General features: G+C 33.8%; 1 protein-coding gene across 5 annotated transcripts in view; it reads left to right on the top strand.

The window, feature by feature from the left end:
• Positions 1–12,106, top strand: part of LOC141453210 (multiple coagulation factor deficiency protein 2 homolog) — a 66,943-nt gene that overhangs the window by 43,202 nt on the left and 11,635 nt on the right. For 4 of the 5 annotated variants that reach the window (XM_074126126.1, XM_074126127.1, XM_074126129.1 and 1 more), the window contains 5 exons: positions 302–447; positions 533–591; positions 4,262–4,441; positions 4,824–4,920; positions 7,840–8,026. The gene's annotated coding sequence lies outside the window, so the exon portion shown is untranslated. Of the gene's footprint in view, positions 1–301; positions 448–532; positions 592–4,261; positions 4,481–4,823; positions 4,921–7,839; positions 8,027–12,106 lie in introns of all 5 variants that reach the window. The other variant, XM_074126130.1, reaches the window with a different exon arrangement.

Raw genomic sequence — 12,106 nt, 5'->3', positions numbered from 1 at the left:
ATTTTGCTAAAATCTGAGTCAGGCAAGAGTAGTGAGTCACGGACACATTGAAGCTGAATTTACACCAAACTGATCAATCTACTTCACAACAGATGAAAGTCCGAAACTGATCAGAAATTAAAAAAAAAAATTTAAAGTCAGTGGGGTTATTTTGCTAAAATTCTGAGTCCTTAAAAATGGTCCCTAGGACTTATTTATTTTATTATTATTTAATTTAAGGTACTTCAAAATCAGAGATCACAGGGGCTCGGACCTTTTTCCAATGCACTGCCGGCGTCTGAACAGTATTCTCTCTTTACAGACACACTCCATGACTGGAAAAAGCTCCTAAGGAAGAGAATATCAAAAGGCCAGCAACTGGATTCGTACCTGGGATCTCCGCGTTTGAAAAAGATTTATTTCAAATCTATCAGACAACTTTGGCAATACTGTTGGCGACAAGTTATAGTAAATATTTGATTATAATTATTTGTAATTAACTGGATAAAATAATTTGGTTTTTAACATAGATTATTTGCATTTATTATTGCAGGCATGGAAATGAAGGGAGAGAACGATGAGAATAGCTACATACATCCCGCAAAATTTCAGGTAAGATGAATATATCTAAAATTTAATAGCTTTTTTTAGGAGCTAACATCTTCAAGGCTCCTGATTTTCCTTTCCTTAAGGGTAACAGTACCTCACCGCACAAAAAGTGTGTTCCATCTTCCACATTCCTAGGTCAGCCGCACTGGAATCAAATTTGGCAGCTATTCCAATTTTGCAGTCCTCATGCCAAGTTATTGTAATTAAAAAGATATATATTTATGGGTATGTGTGTGTGTGTGTGTGTCTGCCGTGCCATATATATATTTCTGTAAGTATGATCGTGCCCTAATATCCTCTCTTGTTGGATACGTGTCTACCTTGGTTTCATGTCATTTTCGATCTTTCATGTTTAAGAAGAGGGGGGATGAGCAAGACAGACAGTCTGTCTGACAAACAGGAAACAAGTCCACGGACTCTAACCGCCAGCTAGTGTGCAACACTCTGACTTTGGTGAGTACGCTGTTCGGCGAACGGATGTTGTGAGAAGAGAAAGGAAAGCGAAGGCCCGTGTTAGCTGGCATGGTTAGTGGGCCCAGGATATAGTATGGAAGGGGTAGAATGGCGACGGCGGTGCGCGGAAACTAGCTGGGGCCTTCTAGAGAGTGCGCGCGAGAGAGTGGAAGCTTGGAGGCGGTCCCTATGATCAATACGTGAGGCGGCTATCCGGGACGGTAACCATGGTGACGGGCGGGGCTGTTGGGCATGCCCCGGACCCCGAGAGATTCTGGCACTGGGTATCCCCCATATACCCTCTCGAGTGTGTGCTCTACCATTTTTTTTTGTTCTCTCTCTTTTTCCAAGTTCTTTATTTTTATTTTTTGTCTTTTTTCATTTCTTTCTTTGCAAATATGTATACATATATCATCCTCTCGCTCTATTACTGAACGTACGCGCGTTCACATTCACATAAGAGTATGTAGTTGTATGTTGTGGACACTTTCCTGTATGTGTGTTTGGTAAAATGTGTAATCTAGGCAGGGAGCTAACATGAACCATAAGACCGCGAGGAGAGGATGGAAGAGTAAAACAGCAACAACTTTAACCCATTTACCCCTACACCTAACATATCGGATCGTCATGTAATTATGTCTTCTTGCTCTCTGTTGGCATGAACGCACTCAACCCAGACATACAGAATGGCTAGGTTTAATTTCAAATTAATAATCATCAGGATTTTTCTGTGTTCATACTGTTTTTATCTATTTAAAACGAAAAAAAAAAAGAACGGGTACTTCTGTCCAAGAATCACTGGACTACTGGAGTTGTCCACGCCAAATCCTGTAATTTCCTTCGCTGACAAGCAAAGTTTCACTTTCAGCCACAGTCATCCAAAACTTTGCCGAGCAATAGAGCAAATGGAGACAAGCGAATCCAGTTCGAAGATATAGCTTCTCCATGTGTATGACTTTAAGTATTTAAAAGTCCTTAACAACAAATCATAACGATATAACTTCAGAAACAGAGGGCAAGAATGCCGGCCGAGAATAGATACCTGTTTGCTGTTCATGGCTGATCACTTACGCCAGGGAAGACGTAAGTACTTAGCAAAGAAAATGAAAAAGATTCTCGGATTTAGAAAAGAAAAGTTTTGAAAAGAATATTCGGTCCCAGATGTGCAAATTGAATGTGGAAAACGCGAAAAACTGAGGAATTAAAGCAAGAATTTACTGGTGAGCTGGATGTAGTTGCTCATCTCATAACATATATAGAGCGGGAACCATCCAAGATGGTTGGATAATGTGTAAAGGATGCCGTTAGAGAAGGTTCCCGAGAAAACATTTGAATAAACAAGAGGATACCCTCGGCTTTGGAGATTGGACGGTTGGCCCCGATTGACGTAAGATGATGGATTATCAAGGCCAAAGATCGTTGGGAGTGGGTAAAAAGCATATTAGGAGATCTCAGGTCTTACTCTAAAAACTGTCGTGTTGAGAAAGGTATTGTTGGGCCCATTACTTTAAAAAATATGAAAAAGTAAAAAAATCGTATTTAATTATTTTCTTTGCTGACATATGTATTTCCTCTTTCTCTAACATACAACTCTTACAACTTCCTGTTTAGTAAAAAATGAAATAAGTTTATTTCATTATAACTTATCTTTGTGCGTATCCATTCCTTTTGCAATTCCAACCTCAAAATTTGCGTCAATTATTATAATTCTCTCTCGTCTCATTCACGTGCTTAATTGAAATCCTAATATAATTTATTTTAAATATGTAAATTATATTGAATTTAACATCCAAATGAGATAATTTTTTTAAATATCATTAAATTAGTGAAGTAAAACATTTATTTTAAAAATTTGAGGATTATATTACTACTGGTTTAACTACGGTTTGTTGGAAAGTAGGTTTATGAATGTAAATAATTTATAAAATATTTTGGTAAAACTTGAAATATGTATAGTAAAAGACGAAAAATGCTAAACTAGTATCTTTAATAAAAAACAAAATACATCTTTTTTTGCGTTCCTTACAATAAGTCAGAATCTTATATTTCGAGAGGGTTAATTTTTATTATTTTTATACAAACACAGAACTGTGCCATTATTACGGTAATACTTTCCGCCGTCTTACGAAGTAGTAAAAGCAAGTAATGAAAGTTCGTAGAAGATGTCAGTGAAAGAAGAGTAAAAAACAAAAGATCCGGAAGGAAATGTGGAAAATGAAATGAAGTTAACAAACATCTATGTATCAATACAGGATGCCCCGGATTACTAATATAAGAGAATTTGACAGGATTTTATCTTTCCTGAGGAAATGACGTCTACTAAGTAAAAGTGAAGAGTATAAGAAAAGTAAACAGAATAAAGAAAGCAGGAAATAAAAAAAAATGTTTTATAAAAATGTACATCTCTTCCGTCTGTAAATATTTTACTAAGTTCCATCGCTTGAAAACAAGGACATATTTTTAGAAAAACAACGTTCCTTGACAATTGTTAAATAAGAACAGAAATATCGGTATATATATTTTTTTTAGCCAGATTGTTGATTTGAAAATTTCGCTTTTTTGAGATTTTCTCGAAAATGCCTTTGAACTCTTTCTTTTTTGGATTCCAGATTTTTTTTTTTACCAAATTAGTCTCTCCTTGTGTGGGCATGTGTGCCTGTTTTCCTAAAACAGCTCCAATGATTGGCCTTTAACATGCTGTTCTAAGCTGCTTATATGCATATATGTATATCTTTTTTAAAACCTTTTTTCCAAGGAAATCCGATTAAGGCACTTCTGGGAAAGGGCTAGTTAGACTTCCCCTAAAGTGTCATTACTGTTAAAAAGAAAATCTAAGAGCCACAGCTGGATGAGAACCCGCTGGAGTATCTTTAATAAAAAACAAAATACATCTCTTTTTTTTGCGTTCCTTACAATAAGTCAGAATCTTATATTTCGAGAGGGTTAATTTTTATTATTTTTATACAAACACAGAACTGTGCCATTATTACGGTAATAATCCTACATGGTCCTGGCATGGGAAGCCAGTACGCTAGCACCGAGCTGATTCCTCCCTTATTTCTTTTGATATACTTTCCTTTAATATTTTTCACTATTTCATGATTTTAAGAGGGTTTTTTTATATTCGTATTAGGTAATCCTAAGAAATACTACTATCATCTGGATATTTTAAAAATTTAAAATTAACATTTCGAGAAAATTTATGTTGAATTCTTTAAAGTGTTTCAGATTTGACCGCTTACAATTTATACAATTTAAATGAGGGATGCAGTTGGGGTAGAGATATAAGAAGAAGAAAGTGGTTGCCATTTTATTTTGCCCAGCAAGGTGGAAGAACTAAAGAAGAAGAGTTTCCTCTCGGCGCCCTTAATAATGCTGTTTGTACCTAAAGGGAGTTTAGGTATATATACCGTCTCCATTAAGAGGGCTTTTCAAAATTGTAAATACATAATTTACGTTTTACTTTGTCATAACCTTACTTATGATTGTTTATAATCTTTGTTGTTTCATTTAGCAACTATATCTTTTATGTATTTCTGTTTAGCTAATTGCTCTTTATATCATAAAAAAATGAAATTACAAAAGTGCTTTTTCTTTCAAGAGAAAGCTGTCTTTATGCTTTTCGCCGAAATAATATTATTAAATTCTTTATATTGTTTTACTCGTTTCGAGTACCATTGGTGTTCTTTAAGCAGATACTTTTTTTTTTGGAGATAAAGTAATATATATGTATAATTTTTTTTAAAAAAATGTATTTAATTATTTTTCCATTTTAATTTAAGGCGCTTCTAGATCTGAGATCAAAGGCACCTAGAGCTTTTTGCAGTGCACGACTGATCTTCGGATGGTGTTCTCCCTAAACTGACAAAGCAGTGAGCTGTAAGAATGTTTTTTATTATTATTATTATATTCTAGGGTTTATCACATATTTTGTAACTTTTATTAGCCGGCCAGTGCTAATCTTTAAATACTTCGTAGTGATTTTGATAAGAATTTATTTAATTTATAGGGACATTTTCCATGTGGTTAAGGTTAAAGTATATATTGTGGTACTATTCCCGGTCTGTGCCTTGTATTTTATTTAATGGTTGTTATGAGAATTGAATTGTAAAGTGTGTTTGTTAGTAGACAGCGTCCACGATACCTAATTGGCAGAGTGAACTAAAAAAGTAGGCATTACTTTTTTACATTTACTTTCTTTACATTCTCAATGTGGCAGGCTCGAATTTGCCTTTCAATCTAGCCAGTGTGTGTTTTAAGAAAGGTGATTGCCACAAGTTTTTTTTTTTTGGTAGAATAAGGAAGGTTCAAGCGAATGTTTGCATCAGGTTATAATTAATCTAAGGCACATTTACGAACAGAGATAATAATTAGTAAACAAAATGTGCTGTAACGGTATCTTTAAATAAAAACTGAATTTATTAACAAGCTGATATTGATAGAGTGTGACAATAAAATTTCTATCATTGGTTTAATAACCAATTAGACATAAGTTATTAAAATGCACATGGTAAGCGAAGGCGTGGTTGATTTGATCAGACAATCTTCGTGCTTCTTCTACACTGAGCGTTTTCAGGGAGCCCTGCCACCAAGTCACAGAAGCACTGGGTAGGGTAATTCGTTTTTCAGAAGTCTCCGAATTGAATTATCCATAGAATAATTTTTTTTTTAAGTTGTAGCCCTACATATATGCAACTTAAAACAAAGTGTTTAAAGAAAATCGTTGGATCTTTTTGAGAGAAAATTCTAATCAAGTGAAAAATTAATTGAGTAAATTACTACTTCCGGATGGGCCTTATTGTTGCCTGTGGGTACTGCGCTGGTACCTGAACGAGTTTTCAAATTATTAACTTTCTGCGATTTTTTTGATTTTTTAATTTCAGTGGAACACTCACATAGACCGACCAATTTGGTAAAACCTTTCTTCCGGTATCATGAGACCTCAAAACTAATATTTCCATAGAAATCTCAAAAATTGATAATCTGCGCGGTTACAATACCTTCTCTTTGGCTAGTTGATTAAGGAGAGAGTAAAAAGAGAGAATTTTTCTTTTCTTTTCTCTTATTGAACTTTTTTAAAGTAATAAACTTGTGTAAGTTAATAAAAGAAGAAACGTATACAGTAATAATAAGAAGGAAAAGTTGCAGAATGGGGTAGACTGATGATGCTTTGGCCGACACAAGCGGCCTGGGGAGTGGCGCTGCTTGATGCTGGCGGTGTGGGTAGTGTAGAAAGGAAATGATGACGATGATTGGGTTATTTGAATATATATAAGACCAAGTGAGCTCCTGGTAGAGTTCTCAACCAGGTGGGGCTGTAGAATCTCTTCCGATTTCAACATTTTTCACACTTTTTCTAACCTTTTCATATTTCTTTAAATCTTTAAAATTAATAGATTGAATTTATAAATAATTAATTTTGTACTATAAATAATTTTTTGCTGTACAATTCGGACGTCTTAAAAGCTCATCATCCTTATAGTTCTCTGAAAAGGATAAAAACGTTCCTATAAATCAATACCTTGAGGATGGTAGTAAGGAAAAGTCTATTTTCCATCAAATTTACGTGGTATAGTTTCGAACGACTGCCAGTAATTTAAGTGACCAGTGTGGGTACTCAATGTTTATATTACAACACATACTCATCTTACAATAATTGTTCTCTACAAATAATTTTTACCCTCTCTTAACTATTTTATGTAAGGAATATTGTGATCAATTATTAAAATATGACACTTATGATTTCATCTCGGAAATAACCGTTGAGTTCTCAAAAGGTTTTTTACAAATAGGTCTCTGTGAATATAAGAGGGAGAGAGAAACTAACAAAGTTTCTATTTTATCCTGGGGCAATATCCCTCCTTAAGGACATTATAATTTATATAAGAGAAATTAAATATAATAAGTTTTCTGGGCGAAGCAAGTAATGATATACTTATAAATTCAAACAATTATTAATTATTATTAAATTATTAACAATTAAATTAAGTTTTAATAATAATAAATGCAAATTATTAGTTCGCGTTATCTTTGAATAGTGCATTAAATAATTATAAAATTTAGTTTTAATTTAAACTATTGTTTTATGGATAAAAAATTGAGGTAAAGAATTCCAGAATAAAGGTGATTGAATTGAATTAGGGATGATTTTTTGAAAGTAACTGTTCTGATAGGATTGAGTATGAACTGCTCGGATGTACCTAATTGGGCCTTATTAGTAAACAATAAACATATTAAGTTAATATTTTGGGTGTTATTTCTGAAGAGTTTGAACAGAAAAAGAGTCATTGGCCCAACTCAAAAACAAAAACCCAAACGTTCAAATTTGATATTTAGTTTAGATTCTCATTATCGGCAATACCGCTTTTTGATCCTTCCCTAAATAATTTACTTTTTTGGGAGATTTTGTTCAGAAAAATTGTTTTTATTTTTTTTAAACATCGAATCTTAATTGCAATGTATAGTGACTTTAATTGGAAACGTTTTCCCGAATAAATTCTCTTTACTTTAAAGACATTAATTAATAAAACTACAAAGTGGATTCATTTTTTTTTTAAATAATTTTGTTGAATATTACTCCCTGCATAAAAAAAAAGCAACAACAACAAACAAAAAACAAACGAACAAATATCTTAACCGACTAAAATAGCAAACTTTATATATGCGTTTCCCACATATTGTAGTGAAATAGGAATACATGTCTATGTATATATTAAAAGTAAATGTTGCATAAATGAAAATATGTATTGTAGTGAACAATGCTCTCTTTTATCCAAAGGCTTTTCTCCTATGTAACAGAGCAAGCTGGTGAGAGGGAGCGAGATATAAGCGTATAGAATCAATAGTAAAGCCCCTAACTGAAGAGGATGGCTGGTGTGCGAGCCCCGAGGTTAGCAAGGGGACGTGGAGAACTTTGTCAGCGAGCAGACTTGCTCGCCGCAGAGCCGTGCTAAAATGGAACAAGGCAAAGATCTTACTAGTAACGGTATATAACAACTTACTCTTTGTATATTTAGTAAAAAGGAAGTACACACCTGTAAACTATTTTCTTATTATCTTAGTATTGATGTATTCATTTAACTTCTCAGAGTTCTTTGATTTGACTTATAACTAATTAGGTTATAAAGAACTTTTATTTGCACATTCTTCTTATCAGACTTCCAGTCCATGAGTAAATTAAAATGATGTACAGGAATACCTCAATTACGTCGCTAATTAGTTAGTTCCAGAAAGATAGAGAATGAACATCTACTTCCCCTATAAAGCGCAAATATGTACGTTATTGTAGTTTCCTTTAGTTACAATGTGGAGGTTAAATAAGGCTTCTCTCTAAAGTGATATTTTAATAAAATTTACGGTTATATATTGTATTATTTAGGAAGATTAAGGAAGTTGCCAAAATTTCGAGTTTAAAAGCAATCGTAAGTACCACTTTACTGAGTGGATTTTATTATTATTATTATTTTTTTAATTATTATTTATTCCATTCTCATAGAACTATCACTTTTATTTCATAAATTTTCTGCGAGAAAAGTGTTATTTAATTGTAATGGACGGTTTTACTAACAGTATAATGTAAGTAAAAAGGAAAATTAACGACTTTTTTCAGGAAGACTTTACTCCCCATTCAAATTAGAAGGGTCGGACGGAGGCGTCTTGCTAGACGTCTAGCAATGGTTTACTCAAATTGGCCTTTCTCTGCCTCTTCGCTTGTTTGTGCGATAATTATTTAATCGAAACCACTTGGGTTTTAAGGGTGGTTTTTAAAATAAGAAAATGGGATGATGCTTGCTTTCTCGTAAGCTTATACGAATGAATGCTTCAGCAGCTTGCTGACTGCTCACAGTTGCGGTTTAAGTTGGGTACCATAAGCCTAATTTTGCTAGCTTTGATGATAAAGCAAGGATTCCCTGTTTCGATTGCTATTAGAAGTGCTGAATGTAAATGAGTTGATTACTTTTGTGTCTAAACATCAAATCACATTGGCCTGGAACTCTTCTTCTGTGCATCTAGTGCAGTTTTATGTTAAATGGAGATATGCGAAAACGTAATGAAAAGAGTTCGTGTGATTCTACATCCGGAGTGTTTGAAGTTATATTTAGGTGCTGTGGACTGTAAGTTAGAATAAGTTGGGTACGGTTAGAACATACATGGGAATCTAAAAGCAAGAGTTCTGAAAATTTGTAGGTTTTAAAGAGAATATATTGGTTTTTGATCTAGTGTCATTTTTGCACGAATTTTTTCAACTAAAAATCACATGAATCTTTGCACCTGCTGGGTCAAAGATGCAATTAAAAGGGTAATCTATTAAGGAACTGATTTATGTAGGACATACATTTACAGATTACAGTCGGTCAATTTGATCTATATTTTGATTCTAGACACGGTTCTTGTTACTTGCGCCTGCAACGTCTATTAAAAATTTATCGTTAGCCCTTTCTCTGAAAAAGGTTGGCCACTGTTGTTTGAATGGATGGTTCCTCTTTCAAAAAGTAATACTTTCTAAACCTGCTATTTAAATACTACTTAATTAATGCTAGAGCATTAGTAATTTGTTCAACACATAAAAAAGTACAAAGTTAGCTTAAATCACGTACCTAGTAAATTTACATAATAATTCTAACGCAAATGTTAATTGACCCAGGAATAATCTGAGTAAAGTCAATTACTGACTGGAGCATTTGCGGATCGATTAAATGTGCAACTTTGCCGTATCGGAAATATTTTTGTTTTATCTAGTGTCAATACGTTCCTTTATCTAATCTAAATTAATTAACATTAAATTTATTTTAAGCAAGTTTCTTTAAGTCCTGAACGTATACTTTGCGGAATGTTTAGTTGTTCATTTTTCTTCAAAATACCTTCTGTTATTTTCTTTAAATTTCCTTAGGTTTATTAATTTATTGATTTTCAATCACGTAATTAACTTAAATTTCAATTTGAAACCTCAAAAGAGGAACAACAGGCAGGGATCCAATGGAGTGCATAACAGTTTACAAATAAATTGAGAATACATTCTGGATCCCCTTTTTCTCCTGCAAAAAGGCGTAAAGCCACATTGAGTTGTTTAGGCTTCCCTAAATAGCCAGCCTTAGTCGAATCTCGAGGCCAATTACTGCCAAGATCTTTTGGAACTGAGCCGTAGGTTAATACCTCTCCTGCTTTAAAGCCGTAGCAGAGATATCTCTTGGAACTAACATCAAGCCAGTCAGTTCAATAAATAATTACATTAGTAAGGTTTCTTCAGAAACCTGCCATTTTTAGAAGAGTTGATTCCAGCTTGCAGGAACATTGTTTTTGGAGTTCATTAGATTTCTTTGTTACGAAAAACATTAAATCAGTTGCATTCTCGTGCACTGAGATCGCAATTCACAATCGGTATCGCGGCCTCTTCATGGTACCAACATAGACACGGATATAAAGGCAGAAACTTGGATAGGGAAAGAGTAGCAACTTTCCGTCATTATTACGGTACCAAGCAGACAGTTAAGTTCAAAATGTCGTTGTTATGCTGATTAATAGTGAAGGCGCTCCCTGACCCTGTAGGACTCAAGTCATTCTTAAGCCCTTCTGTAATCCTTGATACTTTTCTAAAAAAATAAAATTCTAACCTTCTTTAAATACTCGTACGTAAAAAATACTGCAATCTAACAGGATTTTTCTTTTGCAGTTTCGCTCTTTTCTTAACTTTCTGAGATTTTTTAAACAGGCAGTTATGATTTTCTTTTTATTTAATTTTCACTCATACTATACTATTAACTGGGCTTTTTACTCATAATATTACATGTGTATGCCTTAAAACTCGCTCGATGTGTTTCGTTCTTCTTTCCGAACTTCCTTCTAATTATGAGTTAAGATGGGACTGATGAAAATGGATTTATAACTTTCTGAGAAAGCACTTGTGCCTCTTCCCGTGATCCTCTAGTGAGACAGATGTGTTACTATGTCACCCTCATCACTCCTCATGAATACCAGATGAAAGGAGAGACATGGTATTTTCCATCCAGACCTCCCCCTTGGCAATTTGAGAGACTGGTCCCCGGGTTGTGGAACATGAAGAGGAAGAGATGATGTGCTCATAATAACCGGACAAATTCACTTATCAAGACCTCCTCTTTATGTATGTGTACTATTTCGATGAGGGAGGACCTTCAAATTGAGAGGGCAGGCAATACACTGTTATAGGGTGGATTTTACTCAAGGCCAATCAGTGTCAAAGAGGGTTCTCTCCTCGTTCGCAGATAGACAGACTAAGATGTCATCCAGTATTTTTTTTTTCCTAAAAGTTTAAAACAAAATCTCTTTGCTGTCTAATCCTAGATGAATAATCTCAGTAATTGGCAAATTGTGAATGTTTGTTATCCAAAGCATGCTACATTATTTTTTATTTTTTCTTGTGTAATTTTATATACATATATAATGATTAAATATTATTAAGATGTATTTAAATAATTATTTATTTAAGTATACATTATTATATTTAATATACATTTAATATATTCAAGCAGTCTAGCTAAGTATCTGAAGCTTTCGTTGAGAGGTATTCGTTTCTATGGATTCCAGGTTAGTCTCTTGTCTAGTTACAATCCAAGATATCGGAAGGCAGGGAAGTGTTAAACAGATGGATGGAAGGAAGAATTTTTTTCATTCAGTGTGAATAATTGATTGATTGATTTGCTTCCTCTTATCTTCAACCGTAATTCAAATGAGTAGATTTGTAAGTAGTTCTTGGCGAGGACAAGATACATAGTTACAAAGTAGTGATTGCTTAGAAATATAATAAACTGTTCGGATGTATGAGGATACCACTAGTATAAATTGTGTTCAAAATGGACCTCCCCGCAGAGATGGAAGTGAATTTCTTGAATTAAAAGAGCAGTCGGTGGGACAGCACGACTTTCAAAGCGTTTATTTCCAGTGAATATTCAAAATTGAAAATCTGCACTTATCCTCTTGACGCCTTACAAATGACTCCCCAAAACATCATGAATTAAAATATTATAATAAACAAATACATATTTATTAATTTTTACGAACAAATTATTATGCCAAGTAAAATTGAAAT

Source organism: Rhodnius prolixus, unplaced genomic scaffold (assembly GCF_049639745.1).
Source record: "Rhodnius prolixus isolate KJV_2025 unplaced genomic scaffold, Rpr scaffold_3, whole genome shotgun sequence".
Classification (NCBI taxonomy): domain Eukaryota; kingdom Metazoa; phylum Arthropoda; class Insecta; order Hemiptera; family Reduviidae; genus Rhodnius; species Rhodnius prolixus.
The sequence above is the reverse complement of the archived record's forward strand: the minus strand, read 5'-3'. Positions and strand labels throughout refer to the sequence as shown.